A 12,270-nucleotide genomic window follows, 5' to 3' on the forward strand; every position below is an offset into this window, starting at 1 on the left:
TGAGGAAACTGAGGCAAACAGGGTGAAGTGACTTGCCCAGGGTCACACAACTAGTAAGTGTCTGAGGCTGGATTTGAATTCACAAAGATGATTCTTCCTAATTCCAGGCCCAGAAGGCTATCTACTACACCACCTTGCTACCTTCAATAATATTATAGAGGAAAAAAAAGGTTAAGTTTTTTCCTCAACAATGTTATAGAGAAAAACAACTTTGAAAGACTTTAGAATTCTGATTAATGCGATGGAAAGCCCTGACTCCAGAGGACTGAAGATGAATCATCCTACCTGCCTCCTGGGAGAGGTGGTGTACTTAAAATCCAGGATGTGATTGATATTTTTGGACCTGGCCAATACGGGAATTTGTTTTGCTGAACTATGCATGTTCGTTATGAGGGTTTTGTTTTTCTTTGTTTTTTTAATTGTACAGTTGGGGAGATCAGTGGGAGAGAGATAATGAATGCTTATAAAAACAAATACATCCCATCTTGAGGGTATAATATTACTTTATGATAAATAGTTTATTGATGACTTTTTAAACATCACTGTCACTTTCCAATAATAATTACAGGTAACATTTACATAGCACTTTAAAGTTTGCAAAGCTCTTTACAAAGATGTTATCTCAATTGATCACAAAAACCCTGTAAAATAAGTGCTATTATTAGCCCCATTTTACAGAGGAGGACACTGAGGATCAGAGAGGTTAAATGACTTGCCTAAGGTCACACAGCTAGGAAGTCAAAGGCAGAATTTGAACATAGATCTTCCTGAGTCCAGGACCAGTGCTTTATGGATTATGGCATGCCAACTTCCCAATGATTACCTCCTCCCCTTCACCACCACTACCACCATCACCACCTTGCTCAGGTTCACAAAGCTAGTAAGTATCTGAGGCCAGATTTGAACTCAGGAAGATGACTTCAGAAGCAGCACTCTATCCTTTTAACTCAAATCAAAGCCAACTGTAAGTTATATCATCATTTCCCTAATGCCATGGGACAAACACAACAGCAACTATCACCACCACCCCAGCAAGGAAGTATAGTTAATTAAGATTGACTGCGTTTTACAAAATATGAATGGTTAGGTGGCACACTGGATAGAGTGCCAGGCCTGGAGTCAGGAAGACACATCTTCCTGAGTTGAAATCCTATCTCAGATACTTCCTAGTTGTGTGACCTTGGGCAAGTCATTTAACCCTGTTTGCTTCAATTATGGAAGTCAAAGTCAGATAGTGATTCAGTGACAGGGCCAACCCAGAGCTTCCACTGAGCTAGAGAAGGAAATGGAAAACCACTCCAGTACCTTTGCCAAGAGAACACCAAATGAAGTCATGAAGAGTTGGGCATGACTGAAACCGACAGAACAACAAAAAAATACCTCATTCCAAACCTAAATAAAGGTCATGATCTCCTTATGGGGAGGAGGGAAGTATGGTTCCCTCTAGTCCTCTGTAATCAAGATTATTTGGTGAGTGCAATTTCTATTTAGGGACATCGGTATTTGGTACAATACAGTACAGGGTGTGTCTAAAATTCTGACTTGTTCTTTAGCTTACAAGTTTGATTCCCATTAGAGTGGAAAATCCTTCCTTCCAGCAAAGGTAGCCTCTTTAGCTGTTCTGAGTTATTAATACTTCACTGTGTATGAATGTTGGATCCTTTCCTCAGAGCAGATTTTGGCAAGGAGAGAACAGCAGAGTGAGAAGGAGAAGGAAAATGCTGCCCTGTGTGACCACAAAGACATTCACTCCTCAAGGCCCCCAGTCATAGCTTTCATGACCCTCCCAGCAGGGAACCTTTAAAGGGCAAGGGGCTTTACTAGGGCCTTGATCCTGCCTCTGGCCTTCTACTTTAAAGTGAGGGGGTGGTGGTGGTGTTTGTTTGTTTGTTTTTAATTGGTTGAAGAGATAATCTGGTTCAATCTCTTTATTTAACCGAAGAGGACATTGTTACCTAGAGAGGGGGAAAGTAAGCAAGGGTCTGCTGATAAATGTTTAACAACCAGCTCTCCAAAAATGTAAGCAGGACCTAGTTCCACATTTTCTCTATTAACATTTTCTCAGTCTCTTTCTCCAGTCTAGACAATCAACAAAGCAATAAATTAGGCTCTGATTTGTAGCATTTGCTCATTTCCTAGGTGCAAATGCTCACATTGAAAATTAAGCAGTTGGAAAGCTGGTAGGAGCCAGCTCCCACGCACTTATGGAAGTCAAGGTCCTATGGTGATTCAGTGACAGGGCCCACCCAGAGCGTCCAGAACAAGTCCACAAAGGAATCCCTTAGTGGGAGGGGCAAGAGGCTGCCCCGGGGGTAGGGAGACTGCCATGATGCCAGCAAGGATGCCAGCTAGGGAGGTTGAGACTGGCAAAAGTGAACAGGTCAGGGTTGGGGAAGATCTCACCTAGCTGGCATCTGTAACTTCCTATTTTAACTATTTATTCTTGCTAACTATGCTAACTAGGATTGAAAGCGTTGGCACTACTCTCTAAATTCACTGTGCCATTCCTTCCTCATCTGGAGCCCCAGACAAAGCCCTCATCATCCTGCCCTTTGGGAACCAGAGTTAGAACTTAACTTTCAGCCCAGTGCTTAACCCAGCCCAGTGCTTCCCCTAAAACAGTCTATCCTTGTTGCTGTTGTTGACTTGTTTTACAGTAATGTCAGACTCTTGGAAAAGATACTGGAGTGGTTTGCCATTTCTTTTTCCTGCTCATTTTACAGATGAGGAAACTGAGGCAAACAGGGTGAAATGATTTGCCCAGAGTCACACAGCTAGTTAAGTGTCTGAGGCCAGATTTTGAACTCAGTGAGATGAGTCTTCTGGACTTCAGGTCTGGACTCTGTCTACTGCCCCCCCAGCTGCTCCAAGTCTACCCTTGGATGATGATAATTTATTACTTTTCCTTGAGATTAAGTTGTTCTCACTGCCCCTCAAATCAAGGGCTCTCTGATCGCAAAGGCAGTCTTTGACTGAGGGCTTAACTTTTGTACCCTCTTTACAGACATGCCCAGACCTACCTTGAGAGACCTTCAGGGAAGGAGTTATATAGGCCCAGCCCCAGTTCAGCCCTCATGCTCCCACTCCAGTAGAGAAAAAATAGGTCCCAAGACCTAGAGAAACTTTCACTTTACTGGGAATAACAGAATTCTTTTTTTCTCCTGGGTAGAGAAATATCTTCAAGTCAGCAGCTCTGGAGCCTGAGCTGGGGGCAAGAGATTAGTAATCCTTCCACTTGAAGATTATCACCACTCCCTTCCAGCCTGAGAGGCATCCATCAACCCCAGGACACTCCCCTAGAAAAAAAAATTAGGCGATACAGGAGAAGTGGAGAGAGACAGAGACAGACAGAGACAGAGACAGAGAGATGGGGAGACAAGAGACAGAGAAATTATTGTTAATAAGCAATGATTTGGGGAGATCCAGAGTTGTCCCCTTTTTCTTTTCTTTTTTTTGCCTTTTGGAGGACAATTGGGGTTAAGTAACTTGCCCAAGGTTATACGGCTAGTATTATTACAGGAACCGAACTCGGGTCCTCCCGACTCCAGGACCCGCGCTTTACTCACTGCACCACCTAGCCACCCCTGATTTTAAAAGTCCAGTCCCTTGAAGGATATTACTGATAATGAGATTGAACTAACTTTCTTGTTCAGACCGCCCCCCACTCCCCATCCTCCCGCACTGTGGCCATGGTGGAACCCACACAGCTCTGTGACCTCACAGGAAGACACACACAAACTACGCGGGAGACACATACTCCACCAAGAATCATTTATTAAAATTAGACTCGTCCAGCTTACGAAACCCAAGGACAAAGCAGAAGGATGTTCTCACCCTGTTTAGCACATTAAGAATTGGGATCAGAGCCCAGAGAGAGGCATGATTGCCCTGCACAAAAGGGTACAAAGGATCCCAAACACAGGATAGTCCAAGAGCTGTACCTGCTGGAAGCCAGGGTGCACGCTAGGCTTATTTTTGTCAATGGGTCTCCATCAGTAATACTGATTCGCAGTCCCCGAGGATTAATTCATTGTTCAGAGGAGAGACAACATGAGTCCCAAATCAGCTGCATGATGGGAATGTTTGCCTCGGGATTCAGGAGATGACTTGACAGCATTACAAAGGAAAGAGATGGGAGTGAAGTAATCACGCTATGAAGTAACAGCCTCCCCTTTTCGTTATAGGAGGCAGCTGACCAGAAGCAGCCTGCTTTTGGTTTCTAAGCTAGGGTTTAGGGAAGACCCCACCCCCCAACCCCTCGCCACCCAATCAATATGCTTTTATACATCCTTCAAGTATTTTTTTTTTAATCTCCTAAAAGAACCCTCTAAGGGCTTGGCTCTGATATCACCTTGTTTCTGTAATAAAAGTTTAAACTTCAGACCCCCAAGCCTATTTTTGTAAAGGACGCCCTTCTCTCTCCCTCCTCCCTTCAGAAATGTCCTAATTCCTTTCTCCTATAGACCTCAGTGACTAGGGAAGAAGAAGGGTGGGTAGCTGAAGAGTCAGTCCTTTTCTCCTTCAAGTTTGGAGCTGGCAGAAATCTTTAGAAATTACCTCATTCACCTTTTCCATTTTTTACCTAAAAGAGGAAGCTGGATGGCACAATGAATATTGTGCTGGACCTGCAGTAGGGAGGATCTGAGTTCAAATTTGACGAAGACACTTACTGTAGGACCCTGAGAACCCAAAGTGCCCACCTTCATATAGCGAGTCTGCCTGTTTCCTTATCTATGTAATGGGGATAATAACAGAACTTATCTTCTAGGGTTGTCATGAGGATAAAATGGGACAGTATTTGTAAAGCACTTCGTAAATCTGCATATGCTATGGAAATGTTTATTATTACAGCTGAGGAAGTTGATGCAGAGGGGTCTAACTAGCATAAAGTCAAGCAGTGAGCTAATTATAGAACCTTGAGATTCTATAGGGGACTTCAGAGGCTGTCGAGTCCGACCTGAATCTAAGCAAGATTCCTGTCTGTACTGCTCCAGCCCCAGCTGAAAGACTTCCAACAATGACAGGGAACTCACCACCTCCCAAAGCGAAGGATTCCTTACTCTTGGACAGCTCCAAATGGTCTTTTATCCAATGCTTATTCTCCTTGACCTCCTTGCAGCCTTTAACCCTGTTGGTCACTCTCTGATCCTTATGATTCTCTTCTCTCTAGGCTTTCAGGACAGTTCTCTGTCCTGATTCTCCCCCCTCTACCTATCTGACCACTCCTTTTCTGTCTCCTTTGCTGAATCCTCCTCCAGATTATAGCCTCTAACCACAGGTGTCCCCCAGGGTTCTGTCCTGTGTCCTCTTCTCTTTTCCCTCTATGCTACTTCATGAGGTGATCTCATCACTTCCCAAAGATCAGTTACCATCTCTGTACTGATGATCCTCAAATCTGCCTGACTCTGACCTCTCTGGGGACCTCACATCTCCAACTACTTTTCAGATGTCTTCAACTGGATGTCCAGTAGACATCTTAAACTCAACATGTCCCATCTTTTCCCCTAAACATTTCCCCGATATTAACTTCCCCATGACAGTCCCTCAGGCTCCCAACCTAGGAGTCCTCCTGGATTCCTCACTCTCTCTCACCCCCCATATCCAAGGCCTGTCTATTTTGCTTTTCTCCTATCTCTCTAATATACTCCCTCCTCTCCTCTCCTCTGACCCTGCCCCCAACCCTCATCCCCTCATTTCTGGACTATTGCAGTAGATGTTGGTGGGTCTGCCTGCCTCAGGTCTCTCCACACTCCAGTCCTTCCTTCATTCAGTCATTAAAGTAATTTTCTTAAAGTGCAGATCTGATCATCACACACACATCAAACACACACTCTCTATCACCTCCAAATACAAAACCCCATTTGACATTTGAAGCTCTAGACTCCTCCTACCTTCCAGTCTTCCTTACAACTTATTCCCTGGCATGTATTTCCAGTGATCCAGTGACACTGGCCTCCTGGCTGCTCCATGAACAAGAACAAGACCCTCCATCACTTGGCTCTGGGTATTTTCTCTGGCCATCTGCCAGGCCTGAAATGCCTTGTCTTTTTATCTCTGCCTATTGGCTTCCTATAAGTCCCAAATAAAATCCCACCTTCTACAGGAAATCTTCCCCAACCCCTCTTAATTGTAGTCCCTTCCCTCTTTTAATTATTTCCTATTTTTCCTGTGTGTGGCTTGTTTGTACACATTTGTTTACTTATTATCTCCCCCATTAGACTGTAAGCTCCTTGAGGACAGGGACCATCTTTTGCCTCTTTTGAATACCCAGCACTTAGCACAGTGCTTCCACATAATAGGTGTTTAATAAATATTTGTTGACAAATTGACTGACCAGTTGTTAGGTCTTTCTCTTTGGAGTCAAAATCTGCCTCTGCAACTTCATAAGATTCTATAGTTGAAAAGGACCTTCCTTAGAAGTCCATCCTTTTTTCCTGGTTTTGCCCTGAAGTCAGAAAGAATGAGTCAGCTATGGGAAGACAGCTATCCTATGATCCCTTTCTATCCTCACACCACCTACTCTTTTCCAATCTAAACATTCCCATTTATCTCAACGAGGCCTAGAACAGTCAATGCTAGCTAAGTCACTTCATCTCTTTACCTTTGAACTTCATCTTAAAAAATAAAACCTCCTTACCATTCCCCTCCCTGGATTCTATGATTTCTAAGGTCCTTTCCAGCTCTAAAATTGCATGTATACACTCTCTCAGTTCTGACATTGTATTCTAAGACTCCCCTAGTTCTGACATTCTATGTCCTGATGTACCCCCCCAGTTCTGAAATTCTGTGTTCTAAGACTCTTCCCAGCTCTGATACTCTGAAGCTCTGACAGTCTGTATTCTAAGGCCACTCCCAGATCTGACATTCTATGTAGAACTTAGAAAGGTCCCTTCCTTGGAATGTGGGAAAATTGAGACACTAATGCTCTGTTGGTAGCACTGATTCAACCATTCTGGAGAGCAATTTGGAATTATGACCAAAGGGCTATAAAACTGTGCATACCCTTTGACCCAACAATACTAGTGAGATCAAAGAAAAATGAAACAGAGTTATATGTACAAAAATATTTATAGCAGCTCCTTTAGTAGTGGCAAAGAATTGGAAATCAGGGGGATGCCCATCAATTGGGAAATGTTTGAACAAGATGTGGTATATTACTGTGATGGAATACTATTGTGCTATAAGAAATGATGAGCAATATGCTCTCAGAAAAACCTGGAAAGACTTACATGAACTGATGCAGAGTGAAGTGAGCAGAACAAGGAGAACAGTGTACATAGTAACAGCAATATTATACAATGATCTACTGTGAATGACTTAGCTATTCTCAGTACTACAGGGTTCTAGAATAATTCCAAAGAACTTGGGTGACTAGGTGGTGCAGTGAATAGAGCACCAACCCTGAAGTCAGGAGAACCTGAGTTCAAATCCAGCCTCAGATACTTAATACTTACTAGCAATGTGACCTTGGGCAAGTCACTTAACCCCAATTGCCCTGCCTTCCCCCCTCCAAAAAGAAGCAGAAAAAAATGTTTTTAATAATTCCAAAGAACTTATTGTGAAAAATGTTACCCACCTCCAGAGAAAGAACTGATGAAGTCTGAATGCAGGTTGAAGCATACTTTTTTTTAACTTTACTTATTTTTCTTGGTTGTTTTTTTCTGTCCGTGTTTTCTTTCACAACACAACTAATTTGGAAATATGTTTTGCATGACTACACGTGTATAACCTATGTCAAATCGCTTGCTTTCTCAATGAGAGGGAAGTTTTTTATATTATTTTTATTCATTTCATTAACTAGTCCCCAATCACATGTAAAATAATTGTAATAACCATTTTTAAAAAATCTTGAGTTCCACATTTTCTCCCTCCCTTCTACTGAGAGGGGAGTTTTAAGAAACAAATATTAAAACTAAATTTTAAGAAACAAATGTTAAAAATTGTTTTTACAAGTAGTTGAGGAAAAAAATAAAATATTTCTAAAAAACAAAGGTTCTTCCCACCTCACATATTCTAATGACTTTTCCAGTCTGATATTCCATAAATCTGAGTTTCTCTATGTTCCCTCCCTTGATAAATTTATTCATTTCTACCCAGGCCTTGGATCATCAAGTCTTAGGGATGAGTTTCAAATTTATATCTCCAAGTCCCTATAGAGATGTAACAATCTCCAGAAAATGCAAAACTATGAAAAAAAATAAACTCCTGGGATGGTATAAGGAAGACAATTTTTTTTGAGGGAAAGGGCAATGGAAATCCATGTGGTATACCATGTTTGTTGTTGAGGTTGGGTTGTTGCTGTTTTGTTGTTTGTTTATTTGTTTGTTTTAAGGCTAGGGACTAGAGATGTGACATCATTGATATAGGGATCTCCCAAGTTAAGACACTCACTCTAGCAAGCAGTCTGGGACCAGATAGTCTTAGGGAGCTGTCTAGAGTCCTGAGAATCTAAGTAACTTGTTAAGGGTCACACAGCCAGTATGTGTCACAGGAGGATCTGAACTCAGGTCATCCTGGCATCAAGGCTGACTCTCTAACCACTCCTGCATGCTGCTTCTCAGTACACCCTCTATGAATGTAAACTCACTTCTAATCTAGTACATAAAAACATGTTTGATTTGCTTTAATTAAAAAAAAAAAAAAGAACTATCATGTTTGGTATGCTTAGAGAAATAAAGGCCCAGGAAACAAACCCTGAAAGTCCTTTCCCTCCCAGAACCTGATTTTCCCATTTTAATTCAGGTCTTCCAGTTTCCTGTCTGGCATCTCACTGAGATATGTCACCTTGGACTCTGAAACATGGACAGAATCATGGAAAGGCAGACACAGAAGGGGCTTCTGAGTTCATCTCTTCCAGCTCCTTCATTTTACAGAGGGTACCCAGAGAAGGAAAGACACTTACCCCAAGGTCACACAGTGAGTTAATAGTGGCCATGCCAGTACCAAAAACAAAACCTAGGTCCCTGGAGTCCTAACCCTGGATCAATCCCATTCTGACATCTACTGGCCCTTCCAGCCAAGCCCACAGGCACAACTCCTGGGCACAAAATTTCCTGCTGATTTGGTAGGCCTCTCCACACCCCATCTGCACCAAACCAGAAGGGAGGGAAAAAAAGGGAGGAAACTCTGCTCAGAACTCACTCTTTCTGGGAAGCCCTCCCTGATTAAGTCCACCTGCTGGAATGTTTTGTGCACTTCCAGATTTACTCATTAGGACAAATCCAGCAATTTACAGTGTTGCTTAGTAACTAACTGAGCTTTCTTCCAGCTATTCAGATTCTCTATTCCCACCTGGAGTAAAGGCACCCTCAGGGCAGAGACCCTGGAATCCATCCTCCAGAGTGTCTAGCACTGGGCTCTGCAGAGGGGGTGGAGATGATAGGGGCCATAGGATTTAAAGTAGGAAGGAAACCAAGACTATGACATCTAGCCCCCTCATCAGAGGCCTGAAAAATGAAGGCCATTGTCAAAGGTCACACAAGTAATCAATGGCGGAGCCAATATTTGAACCCAGGTTTTCTGATTCCAAATCCATCCCTCTTTCTGAATGTTTGCCCAGCCACCTTCCCCAAGAACTATGACACAGAAATACTAACAAAGAGCTACTCAGAAAACATACCCCATATAGGTCACCAGGGACTGAAAGGATCAGTTTAGAGGCTGATTCCAGAAGATAAACAAATTCTTAAATGTGTTATCAGAAGGACAGGCTGAAAAAAAAGAGCTTCTCCAGAAATCTGTCACACGGACCTTATCTTAATCTCGGTACTATTATTTAGAGAGGAGTCATTAATACTTGCCTACTTGGGCTGACTTGGTAAACTTTCTCAAAGTCAAAGTCATTCTCTTTTATGTGGGAGATTCTGCTCTAAGCTCCCAGGGTCTTTAAGAGATAGACCACTCCTGCCTCTACCCTTGAGTCACAGACTCTAGCCTTGCTCACTGGGTGGTGAGAGGGTCTCGGAATGGGCAGTGACTAAGATCATTCCAGTCCCCCAGGCTCCCACCACAGGATTTGTCCTTGACTCCTTTCTCTCACCCTGAAGATACAATTGGTTGCCAACTCTTGTCATTTCTACCTTTGTAACATCTCTCTTACATACCCCCTTCCCTCCTCTGGCACTGTCACCACCCTGGTACAAGTCATCACCTCCCACCTGGACTATTGCAATAGCCTACTGGCTGGTCTTCCTGGCTCAAGCCTCTCCTCCTCCAGTCCTACATGACTCAGCTCTCAAGTTATTCTTCCTAAAGACCCCCATGTCATCCCCCACTATTCAATTCCAGTGGCTCCCTATCAAATCCAGGGTCAAATATAAAAATCCTTTGTTTGGCATTCAAAGCCCTTCATAACTTGGCCCATAGCTACCTCTCCAATCTTCTTCTGTCTTACTCCCTTCCAAGTACTCAGCTTGCAGTCCAGGGACACTGACCTCCTTGTGGCTCCTTGAAGAGTCTCCATCTCCCAGTTCTGAGTGGTAAGAGATGGGACTCCTTGCATTGGTAGAACACTGGCTCTCCCCCCTTATCTCTGCCACCTGGTTTCCCTAGCTTGCTTCAAGGCTAAGCTAAAATCCCACCTCTAGGAAGCCTTCCCCAGTCTTCCTTAATCTTGGCAATGTCCTTCTGAGATCTCTCCTAGAAGAGATAGCCCATCATCCCCTCAAGGCAGTCCATTCCATTTCTGGACCACTCTGATGTTATGTTTCCCCCTCAAATCAAACCAGAAATTGCCTCTTCAAATCCTTCACCTGCTTCTCTCGGTTCTAACTTCTGGGGCCAAATAGAATGTCACATCCTTTCTCTACATAAAAACCCTTCAAATACCTGAAGACAGCATGCCCCTCAAGTACACGATATATTCTATGAATCTCCTCTGAAATAAACATACCCAGCTCCTTCAATCGATCCACACAGGACAGGAACCTAAGGCCCTTCACCACCCTGGTTGTCTTTTGTACCCTCTCCAGTTTATCAATTTTTTTTCTTCAGCTGCACCCAGTCGAACACAATGCTCCAGAAGAGGTCTGATGAGGACAGAGGACAGTAGGATTATCACCTCCAGTTTTCCTGGAAGCTATGCTTGTTTTAGTGAAGCCCAAGATCTCATTAACTTTTGTGGCTGACATCCTACCACTGACTCCGATAGTCTGAGGTCCACTAAAACCCTCAGATCTGTCTCACCACAGCTGCTGTCTCACCATCCCGCCCTAATCGCGAACTTGGAAAGAACTTTTTTTCTAAAACTTTTCATCATCTTATTAAATTTTGTCAAGATTTTTTTGGGATCTTGACTTTGTCATCCCATGTGATCTATCCCCCTCCAGCTCAGTGTCACTAGCAGACGATGTACAAACCATCTATGCTTTTATCCAGGCATAGAGCCAAACCCAGATCCCTGAGACTCCCCACTGCAAACCTCCTGGCTAATTAAGAATCACTCTTTGAGTATTAAATTGGGAGTTCCTTGAGGGCAGGGACTGTCTTTTACCTTTCTTTGAACCCCAGACATGTCACTGGAAACCATCTAACTATATTATCACTCAATCCATAGATCTCCATTCTCTCCACAAAAGTAATTAGATACTTTATCAAATGCTTTGCTAAAATCCAGGGAAATGATGCTGCATGCTCCAAATTGCATTCTGTGCCCTTAGCCTGCAGACAATTCTCATTATCGCCTACTCCTGGTAGCACAAACAGATCTGAACCTATTTCTCCTAGATCCTTCCTATTCCAATTCATAGGCACAGACTAGTAGATAAACGTTCACTCTGTTTGGGAGAACATAAAAGACTCATTTCCAAAGTGAAACACACACACATGCATGCACACATGCACGCATGCACCATGTCTCTTTCTCCCTCTCTTGTTTCTCTCTTCCCCATATCCTTCTCTCCTCTCTCTTCCTAACTTTCTCTTCTTCTTCTCCTTCTCCCTTTCTCTGTCTCTCTCATCCCTCTCTGTATCCCTCTCTCCTCTCTCCTTTCTAGTTTCTGTCTCCTCTTTCTCTCCCTCCTTGTCCTGTCTCTCTCCTCCCTCCATCCCCTTCTCCTTTTCCCCTCTCTCTCTCCCCTCCCTCTTCCTGTCTTATCTGTCTCCTCTCTTCCTCTTTCTCCCCTCCCTCTTCTTGTCCTATCTGTCTCCTCTCTCCCTCTCTTTTCTCTCCCACTGTCTTTCCACCCTCCTCTCTTCCCCCATCCCTCTTCCTCCATTTCCCTCTCTCCTCTCTCTCCTCATTCCTCTTCCTGTCCTCCCTTTCCCTCTCTC

This window comes from Petaurus breviceps, unplaced genomic scaffold (assembly GCF_028583685.1).
Source record: "Petaurus breviceps papuanus isolate PSGF00001 unplaced genomic scaffold, PetGlider_PUasm1.0 91041, whole genome shotgun sequence".
In the NCBI taxonomy this organism is placed as follows: domain Eukaryota; kingdom Metazoa; phylum Chordata; class Mammalia; order Diprotodontia; family Petauridae; genus Petaurus; species Petaurus breviceps.